This window comes from Podarcis bocagei, assembly GCF_964188305.1.
Source record: "Podarcis bocagei genome assembly, chromosome: 17".
In the NCBI taxonomy this organism is placed as follows: domain Eukaryota; kingdom Metazoa; phylum Chordata; class Lepidosauria; order Squamata; family Lacertidae; genus Podarcis; species Podarcis bocagei.
The window spans coordinates 30,721,739-30,732,163 of record NC_138143.1 but is presented as its reverse complement, the minus strand read 5'-3'; positions in this window follow the sequence as shown (position 1 = coordinate 30,732,163).

The following is a 10,425-nucleotide window of genomic DNA, read 5'->3' as shown; positions in this document are numbered from 1 at the left end:
ATATTACTCTTATCATGCTTTTTGCCTTGCCTTATTCAGATTGTACGCCAAATGGTAAGCCGCTCAGTTAATGCAGCAACACGTACCTATATCCTGGCTCTCTATGATGTTGCACCTATAGGTCCATCAAGCGAAAATGGAGAACCGTGACCGGTCAGCATTTTCGTGATGGAAAGGGGGGAATGCAGGGGTGAAGGTCAGGATGACCAATAGAGAGCCAGGCTAAGAACCTCTAAAGCCATATTATAGGGCCATCAAAAAGCTAAAAGCACAAAGCCATTTTAGAAAGCTAAAGACTATTTCTCTTTCTCATGTTTGTCACTTTGCCACCTTTTGCAGAGGCAGCAAGCATGCAAGCTTGTGGGTGCCGCTAGCTTGCCCCTGCAGGAAGTTGCTAGTTGAGGTTAAGCCATTTCTGAGAAACGACCCCTGACAAAGGCAAGTAGCAGGATGTTTGCTGACCGCCAGGCTCCAGAGATAACGCTTAGGTGTGAAGTTGCTAAACCACAAGGACATTTCTTGGAAGGGGGGGGTTCAGGGGCACTTCCTGGAACTAGTACAGAGGTTAAGCAGATTATAAGCCAGTAGCGCCACCTAGTGGAATAGGCAACTTGGAACCAAAAGGACATACCAAATTTATTCATTGGTTGAGCTTTAATGAATATGTATCAATGACCATAGGAAATTGTCAATCATTGGCTAAAGGGATGCCAAGGGGCTGAACTGTGCTTTGCAGAAAGATATATAAGTTGACTGCCCCAAAGGGGGGGCGGGCATTCTTCATTTTCCTGAATGCACCCTATTTGCTTTTTGTCGGACAAAAATCCAAATAAAAACTTTTTCTTTAAGAAACTTTGCTGCCTGATTTTTACATTCCTGGTCTGAATACCGATGTCCCTTTCAACACATCAATTTTGGTTTGGGTTTTTGGCACGATTTTGGCCACAACTTTATTTAAATACATCCAAGTGAGTGGTTGCTTAGGCATTGGTTCCGACTATCTGTCCTTGCCCTGGGGACAGAACTGATTTCCGGATTCCAGTGAAAGCCAGTGCGGGAAACAAATTTTGGGGAGAAAATGAAGCTGGGCCTCAGTCCCTCACTTCTCACCCTCATGTTCTTGGTGGACAAGGACGAAAAGAATGGCAAGCCCCTGGATTCCTTTAATGGAATTCCCTTTCCGCACCACCATTGGAGGGATAGGCACTTACCCCTCCACCAACCAATTTGAACCAATGCCTAACCGCCAACCTTACAAGTTGTGACAATTTGCTACGCAGTAGGCAAAACCAAATGGCACCAGCCAATCAGCCAAATGGACAAATTCCTACCAGGCCCCTGCCTCAAAGCAGACGACCCCATGACAGGCATAGCAAGGTCAAGCAAACAACCCCCCCCCCCAATACAGGGAGGGTGGGCAGGTGATCCGGTGCAAGCAGCCAAGAGGACGCCCAAAGTTGGGCGTCCAATATTTAAAACCTCTGACCCCTCCTTCAAAACTGGCAACAAGCAGTTCTCCCCAGCGACCCGATTAACCAATTCACTGCCTGGGTCCCTCCACAAATCCGCCCAGCAACAATGGGGTGGCTTGTATCCCCCACCGCAACATGCGCTCTCTGCTAGGGAGAACACGTTCTAGATAAACAAAGCATGTCTCTGAACATATGAAGCTGCCTTATATTTCCTATCAAAGTACATGTAAATCAGCTCCTGGTATTTCACTGTGCATGTGTACCCTAAATATCCATAAAGAAAAGAGGGGTTGCATTGGAATTAACCATCTGTGGGGTTTTCTGCAATGGAAACCCAGCATTGTGAAATCAAGAGATCTATGCTAGTCAGCAATGTACCCAAGACTTGCTGTTCAAATACTGCAGTGGCACATCAACTCCACACACTTCACATTATTCTTTCACATTATTTTTATTTCACCCGTAAGGGAATTGTCTGAGATGACCAAGTGAAGATACAGGGTAAACAGTTCACATCTGATGGGTTCTTTCATCCTTCAACCATAAAAGGAAAGTGAGAGAATGGCCAGCTTAACTGCTGACCTGTGAGGTCAGAGATCATCTAAAAGTCACATTGTTAAAACCAAAGGCCAGAGAGATAAAGTGATTTTAAATTCATCCTTTTCCCCCCTCCATAGCCATGATTGTACTTTTAAAACAGCAGGTGCCAAGAGGGAAACTAAAGGGATGGAGGAAGGTGAGTAAGAAAATAAAAGATTTAGGCTACAAACTGAACCGCACTTACCTGTGAGTAAGCCCTCTGAATTCCATATGGTTTACTTCTGGGTAGCTCTGTTGCTGTTGGACAGGAACATTTATTTTTGATGGAATGACAAAATGCAAAATAGGATCCAGGGAAATTTCTCTGTTGCAGAAATACCTTCCATCCTGATTAAGGGTTCAAGAGCCCTGTTCTCCTTTTCATCTGGTCTCTCTCTCTCTCTCTCAGGTCCCTCTGCACAACTTGTGATTCGGCACCACACTGCACAAAACCATGTAGCACAACCCACCAGAGAACTGATAAATCTGTTCTTGCTGTTGACCTGTGACTGCAAAACAAGGGGAGTTGTCTGGCAGCTCTTGATTCATGGCTTGTGGCCTCCATTTCCCAAGTTGGGCAGATCTGACCCAAATCTTGAGTAATAATAAGACCCTGACCAATGTACCACCAGTCCCTGCTAAAGGCCGCTGCTATTCTTTAAGTCTGGCCTTGGGGAACATCTGGCCCTTCAGTTGTCATTGGCCTCCAACTCCCACCAGCCCCAGACAGCATGGTCAACGGTCGAGAATTATGGGAGTTGTAGTCCATCAGCATCGGGCAGTCTACAGTACATTGGAACATAGGAAGCTGCCTTATAATGAATCAGACCAGCATATTGCCTACATGGACTGGCAGTGGCCCTCCAAGATGTCAGACAGGACCATTGGTTCATCTAGCTCAGGGTTTCCCAAACTTGGGTCTCCAGCTGTTGTTGGACTACAACTCCCATCATCCCTAGCTAGCAGGGATGGCCAGCTAACCATCCCTGGTCGTGGTCAGGGATGATGGGGACTGTGGTCCAAAAATAGCTGGAGACCCAAGTTTGAGAAACCCTGATCTAGCTCAGTATTGTTTACTTCAGCAGCTCTCTGGGGTTTCCAAGTAGAATCTTTCCTAGCCCTGATTGGAGACGCAAAGGATTGCACCAAATGTTTATAATATTTCAGTCTGTGTGGTTATTATTATTTGTGATGAATTTATGATGCATGCGTATTCATCGTAAGGCCTTCCATCTTTATTTGCATCTGTCAACAACCTAATTTCCAAAGACAGGCTTTTGGCAAGAAGGACCTATAACAGATTGGGGCTTCAGCAACTCCCCACCCATACCAAACTCTGGTGCTAGTCTTGCCCCTCTCCCCAGTCCACATGATTAGCCTACTTCATCATATTGCAACAAATCTGGAGTTCTTCGTCATTACCTCTGCAGTTTTCCATGCCCAGTAAGCAAACTGGCTTTTCATACAGAAATAGGTTGAGCTGTCAGACTAGCCAACAAAGGATCTTGAAAAAGCTTGGCAGAAAATGTTTAAGCGACCCGAGCTTTTCCTCACAGAGGGCTGGTCTTAACATATTGTGTGCATCGTTCTGTAGAATCAACATGACAACAGCACCTTGTCCCAGTTGGACAGTGCTGGTAATCTTGGTGAGGAATTTCAGCACTAAGGCTTGTGAGAGCTCCTTCCCTCCCTCTCCCACTCTGTGACGGAACAAGAGGATGGGATTAATTAGCAACAAACCCCACTGCTAATCATGCAAATCAGCTTTGCAGTAGCTAACGGTGGTAAATCTCAGCAGCAAATTAAACGAAGGCCTTAAATATACAGTCCCCCAGCAAATGTTTTCTTATAAGGATTTGAATCCAAGGCAGTCATTTTACTATTTTATTTTATTTTATTTTATTTATTTTTTTTATTTTATTTTATTTTATTTTATTTTATTTTATTTTATTTTATTTTATTTTATTTTATTTTAAAGAGTAGTCCTTCCAAGCCACCATCTAACTAGTGATCTTCTTTAGAGGCAAGCCACTTCACTTTGGGGCCTAAGGCTGAAAAACAAAATGAAGCATTCTGGAAAAACTATAAATATATCAAATTATTGGGAATTTGCTGCCTTTTTTCATGGTACCTTTAGGTTTCCTGCTTGAGGCCGACTGTGTCACCCTGCAGATTTGTCCTCCTCCTTTCCATCTTGTTTTTGTATTTTAAATTCACAAAAGAAAGAAGGACTGGGGAGGGGAGGGAGAGACTACATATTTGGAAACGGAATAAATAATAATAACAACGAAGAATTCCAGCAGGATTTGAAAGAGGAAGGGAAAAAGCAAAGCCCCAAACACAACTATAACCACCAATGTGGTTTTGGCATTTCTTATCACACTCCTGCAGAGGCTCTAAAACTCTTATCTCGATAGACCAGATTACTTGGCTGATCTCCTCTCCATGCTGAGTAGAAATCAAACGGCCTGTTTTACCACTGTCAGCAATTTGCACATTCCCTATCCCGATAAATCAATTAATGGGATGCAGGCTGATTCATTCCATCCCTCTTTCATTCAGTGTGCCTTTCTTTCTCTGCCTTGCCCACCCTCCCTCCCACCCGTGTTTTAATACCATCTAAGAGTCCTTAGTTAGAAGAGGACTTGTTCGCATTGCAGGTGCAAAGCCTTCAGCTCCGCAGCCTAACACCAATAAACCCTTTCTGCCCTCCTCAGGGCTTCCCTTTGTCAAAATACTTTCTCCCTTTGTCATTTCCACCCCCTTCCCCTCGTCCTTTTCAGACGTACAGCACCATGCAGCTAATCTGATTATGCTAATTTGTACTTCATGATCCCAAACAAGGTAATGGGATCCAGGGAGGGTGCCCCACGCAGGGGCTGGTGGGATGACGGTGGCAGCAGCAGCAACAATGGAGGACAATGCGCCTGCGAGTCAGTTAACAATAAAACATCTTCTGTCTCGGAAGACAAAGCTCACTCTGGGAAGCCTGCGAAGCTCTTGAGAATTTAGAGTGGTCCAAGCAGGCTGCTGTTAAATTGGGTAGGAAAGGTGGAACCATCAGTTCGCGGTGTGGGGCACAGTGTTTGTTTCCTGTTGCAAGTTATTTTTCTTACTTTAAACAATAATAGAAAGAGTCTATTCCTTGCCACTGTGCACAGCATTGCACATCCAATAGCCGCTTCTGCAGCAGACAGCATGTTATACTTCCTTATGCATGTATCCAACACCATTCATTGGAAAAATGGGACCAACTTGTGACTGCTTATTTTCTTAATATGGTGCCTTCTTTCAGCATGTAACCCAAAGTGACTTACCTGTGGTTCCCAGGTAGTCACTCACCTGGAAAAGGACCAGACCTGCTTAGGTTCTGCAATGTGGCATCCTCATGCGCCTGGGACTGTAAAATACACACATTGGGTTGTATCAATCACTGTGTGTGAGTGGTCATGTTGTGTGGATGCCTGATTATCATCTTCCAAAGCAACTACTCTACTCCGAACTTGAGAATGGTAAGCATAATGCTGGTGGTCAACAAAAGAAGTTCAAAGACCATCTCAAGGCAAATCTTTAAAAATGTAGTATGAACACTGACTACTGGAAAACACTGGCCTGTGAGCGCTCCAATTGGAGAACAGCCTTTACCAAAGGTGTCATGGGCTTTGAAGACGCTCAAACTCAGGACGAAAGGGAGAAATGTGCTAAGAAGAAGGCACGCTTGGCAAACCCTCACCATGATCAACTCCTGCCTGGAAACCTATGTCCCCAATGTGGAAGGATGTGTGGATCCAGAACTGGCCTCCACAGTCACTTATGGACTCACTTTTATGGAAGACAATCTTACTCGGTTATGAGTGATTGCCAATGAAGAAGAAGTGAGTGCACTACACTTGTGCAATGGGACTTCTTCTTCTTCTTCCTAACCCCCCCCCTTTTTAGGGTGTGCATGGGTGGGGGGGCTGCTGGAGAGAAGAAAGGGTTCCACTGCAGAAGCAGAAGTCTGTTGCATGAACACGACGGCAGCATTGGATGTATCCCACAAATTACAGGCCGGCAGCCAAAAGTGTGACCAGTTATTTCAAATGAAAAGGCGAACTTCAGCTTTCCTCCCTTTGCAGCTACATGGCCATTTGATGAATCTCTCTACAGGTTACCCCGAAAAAGGGAGAGAAAATGGAATTGGGAGTTCTAGATGAACAGTCAGACTGCATACCCTTAATAAGAAACAGGTGTTTTGAGCAAATGTAAGAGACAAAGGTTGTTACATAGATGATGAAGGGAGCGGGTGGCGTTGTGGTCTAAACCACTGAGCATCTTGGGCTTGCCGATCAGAAGGTTGGCCATTTGAATCCCCGCGACGGGGTGAGCGCCCGTTGCTCGGTCCCAGCTCCTGCCAACCTAGCAGTTCAAAAGCACGCCAGTGCAAGTAGATAAATAGGTACTGCTGTGGCAGGAAGGTAAACGGCGTTTCCGTGCGCTCTGGTTTCCTTCACGGTGTTCTGTTGTGCCAGAAGCGGTTTAGTCATGCTGGCCACATGACCCAGAAAGCTGTCTGTGGACAAACGCCGGCTCCCTCAGCCTCAGTGAGATGAGTGTCACAACCCCATAGTCGCCTTTGACTGGACTTCAGGGGTCATTTATCTTTACCTTTTACATAAATGATAGGGGATAGATGATGATTTACGAGCTACAGGGCAGGTTAGTCGATTGGATGTGCACTACATTAATAAGAGTTATTTATTTATACGTTTGTATATAAGGAGGGAACACCCCACTCATGTGCCTACAATCTTGGGCTTTGGGATCCACCAACAGAAATCTCTTTTAACTATCACCAGAGGGAATGGTGCAGAACCTTGCAATCTGCTGTCAAGAAACAGCTCTCGAAAGGCTGTGATGTGCTTCCTAACTGGCTTGTCCCTCTGTACCATTGGAAATCTCCTTTTGATTTTTTCTCTTTAACAATTTGTTTGAAAACAAAGCTACACTTCCTCCACAATCCATTTCTCTCCAATCCTCTTTTCCCCTTCTTTAGACTGCAAGTCTGTGCTCTTCCACTGTATCTTTTGTTATTAAAAACACACACATACATACCCATACCCATAAGTAGATGACTGTAAGTACTATACAAAGAACAAACACGCCATAGATGCACTTCTGCAAATCGGTTCAGCTCTCATTCCTGGATTGGCTGCTTGCAATTCCATTGCCTTTGCTACAGAACTGCCTTTGTGCCTTTTCATATCTGTTCTGCCCAGCTTTTACTGACCTTGGCTCCTCACCATCCCTCCTCTATTGTCATGCTACTGACAGTCTTTCTATCAGAAACCAGGTTCCCATTGAGCCGGCTTGACCATAATAATTGCTTTAAATATGTATCGATTGTAAAATGGGACACCCTAATCTGACCCAATCCAAACTTGGTATAGGGGTGTATTCTTCCTGATGGGCTGAGCTTCTGGGACAATGTCAGCTTTGCCTTTAAAAAACAACAACAAACAATGTTTCTGAAATGTTTACAAGGAAACATAAAGGCCCCTAAAGAAGGTATGTTTGGGCCTGAACAATCAAGACGGATGTTGGCTAATGTGGACCAAAAGTAATGAGAAGTTTGATGAGTTGTAGCTGAAACAGGAAGCAAGCTCATCAAAGAATGTAACTGTGAATATTCATATCAGCAAATAACAATTCAGATGTGTTTTCTAAATATGAAATGGGGGGGGGGCATGGAAACCACCCAAAAGAATTCCTGTGGCCAGTTATTCTTTGTGGGTCAGGCACTGGTCCCAATTGCATCTCTGATCCCTGGGCTCACCGAACCATGCATACCTCTGACACCTTCTATATGCCCCAAGTAACTCATATGTGTCAGTTGCGACTCTGCTACTTTGGATTGGTGTAAGGGGGAAAGGGATTTTTTCAGCTTTTATAAAATTAAAAATCCAAATGGCCCCCCTTCCAGCTGTGAAAAAAGTATGGGAAAAAAGATCCCATGTATAACTGAAGACAAAACGTGGGACAAACTGTGGTCTAGCTACTTTGGGAAGACAGTTTCACCTAATATTGAGGAGACTGCCAGAAAAATCTTACATCGGTTGTACAGGATGCCAGTGCAATTGGCTTGCAATTGGCTTGCATGACTTCCACAATCAGTTTCACAAATCTGTGTCCAAGAAGAAAGCAACACCTAGAAACAGCTGGGATGAACAGCAGATTTACTTCTAAAAGACTGCAGCTAAGGAGAAAGTCACATTTATGAAAAAGGAGAATCTGGATAAGTTTGAAGACATCTTTGTAAGGCTTTTTCAACCTTCTTGGGGACTGAAAGAGTGTGCAGGAACATCTCTGATTACTTGAGGCAGCTGGAATCTCAGACAAAAAAACTTCCTTCCTTTCTTCAGTTCTTCCTCCTGTCCATTCCATTCTTTTTACATATTTGTTAATTTAGTTAAGTGTTATGTGACTTGAGTATCTTGAGAAGGGTGGATAGACATCTGAAGAGTGCCTCAACTTTTATGAGAGTGTGTTGGATGGATTAGGAAAGGGAAAGGTTGTTATTAATATGCACCCATATTAATATTTCAAATGCACAAACAACCTCTCCCCCCCTGTGAATTATCAGAATACAAATCCCATTACTGTGGAAGCCAAAAAAATATACTATTTGCAGCAGTGTATGTCTGCAGGTTTATGTTCTAGGAAACAGATATTTTCCATAGTTATTTTCCTTATGAGTAAAATTGTGAGCAAACTGTTTACAGTACCTTGAATCAACTTTGGTAGGATTAGCAAAGACCAGATATCATTTATTTGCCATCCAGACTGGGCCCTAGGTTGCCAGTTATCCACCTCCACCCTAAACTAACTCCTTCCTCTTTCCTGTACTTCGTCAGTTTAGGAAATCAGGCAGAACTATATTTACATTTCTTAGACATGAATGTGATGCCACTCAGTGGGTAAAAAGCAGTATTGCAAAGAGCACAGTGATGTGCTTTCACGCTTCCCATATGAGTATGTCAGATATTGTTATATATCTGACCTCGGTAAGCATTCTTAATATTAATTATGAATATTTTGGCACCATAAAGAGTAAACAAATTATTGGAGCATAATAATTAGAATGGGCATTTTCCCTAAATTTTAGAACTCAGTTTCTATAGCTATTAACTATTGTAAAGGTAAAGGACCCCTGACAGTTAAGTCCAGTCATGAACGACTGTGGGGTTGTGGCACTCATCTCACTTTCAGGCCGAGGAAGCCGGCGTTTGTCCACAGACAGCTTTCCGGGTCCTGTGGCCAGCATGACTAAACCGCTTCCGGCACAACGGGACACTGTGACGGAAACCAGAGCGCACGGAAATGCCCTTTACCTTCCTGCCACAGCAGTACCTATTTATCTACTTACACTGGCGTGCTTTCGAGCTGCTAGGTTGGCAGGAGCTGTACTCACACTGGACAAGTAGATGCCGCTGTAGGAAGCTCCCAAGCAGGAACTAAGGATAAGAGCACCTCTCCCCAGTTGCGATTCCCAGCAACTGGCACTCATAAAGCATCACTGGTGGCCATCATGGCAAGCAGCCTTATCCTCCATGAACTTGTCCAATCCTCTTTTAAAGTCACCCAAGCAGGGCCAGCCCAAGACAGGTGAACCGAGGTGAATCACAACATGGTGCCCCCACAGCTCCCCTCTGTGGAAGAGGGTGGCCGCCTGTCCTGTACAATATAGTCGTACCTTGAAAGTCAAACAGAATCCGTTCCGGAAGTCCGTTCGACTTCTAAAGCGCAGCTTCTGATTGGCTACAGGAAGCTCCTGCAGCCAATGGAAAGCCGTGGAAGCCCCGCTGGACGTTCGGCTTCCAAAAGAATGTTCAAAAACCAGAACAATCACTTCTGGCTTTTGATCGTTCGGGAGCAGGAGGTTTGACTCCCAAGGCATTCAGGAGCCGAGGTACGCCTGTACAGGACTGTACCGTATTTCAATGTAAAATGCTACATCCTGTGTTGTGGTGTGTTTTTTTATGTTTATTAAAGTTTTCTTGGTTTACAAAGGTATGCGCAATGTCTCTTTTTTCAAGTTACATTTTCCATAGGCCAGTTTCATTTGTTGAGACATTAGGGTTACATTAGGAAGAAAAAGGGGGGGAGAGGTGGAGGGGGGGAAAGGCGAGTGGGGGTGGGGTCGGGAGGTGATGTTTCTAATTTGCTTAATGTATGTGTGGGGTTTTGCTATTCGCTTGTGTTCCTTTGGTGGTGAGAGAAATTGGGGTTGGCCTAGGATGCGGCTGTTTGTTTGTGATTGGCTGTGGTGAACTTTGTTTTTTGTGTGCGAGTGGTTGATAAGAGTTTGTCCTGTATTTCAGGTCCCTCTCTCTCC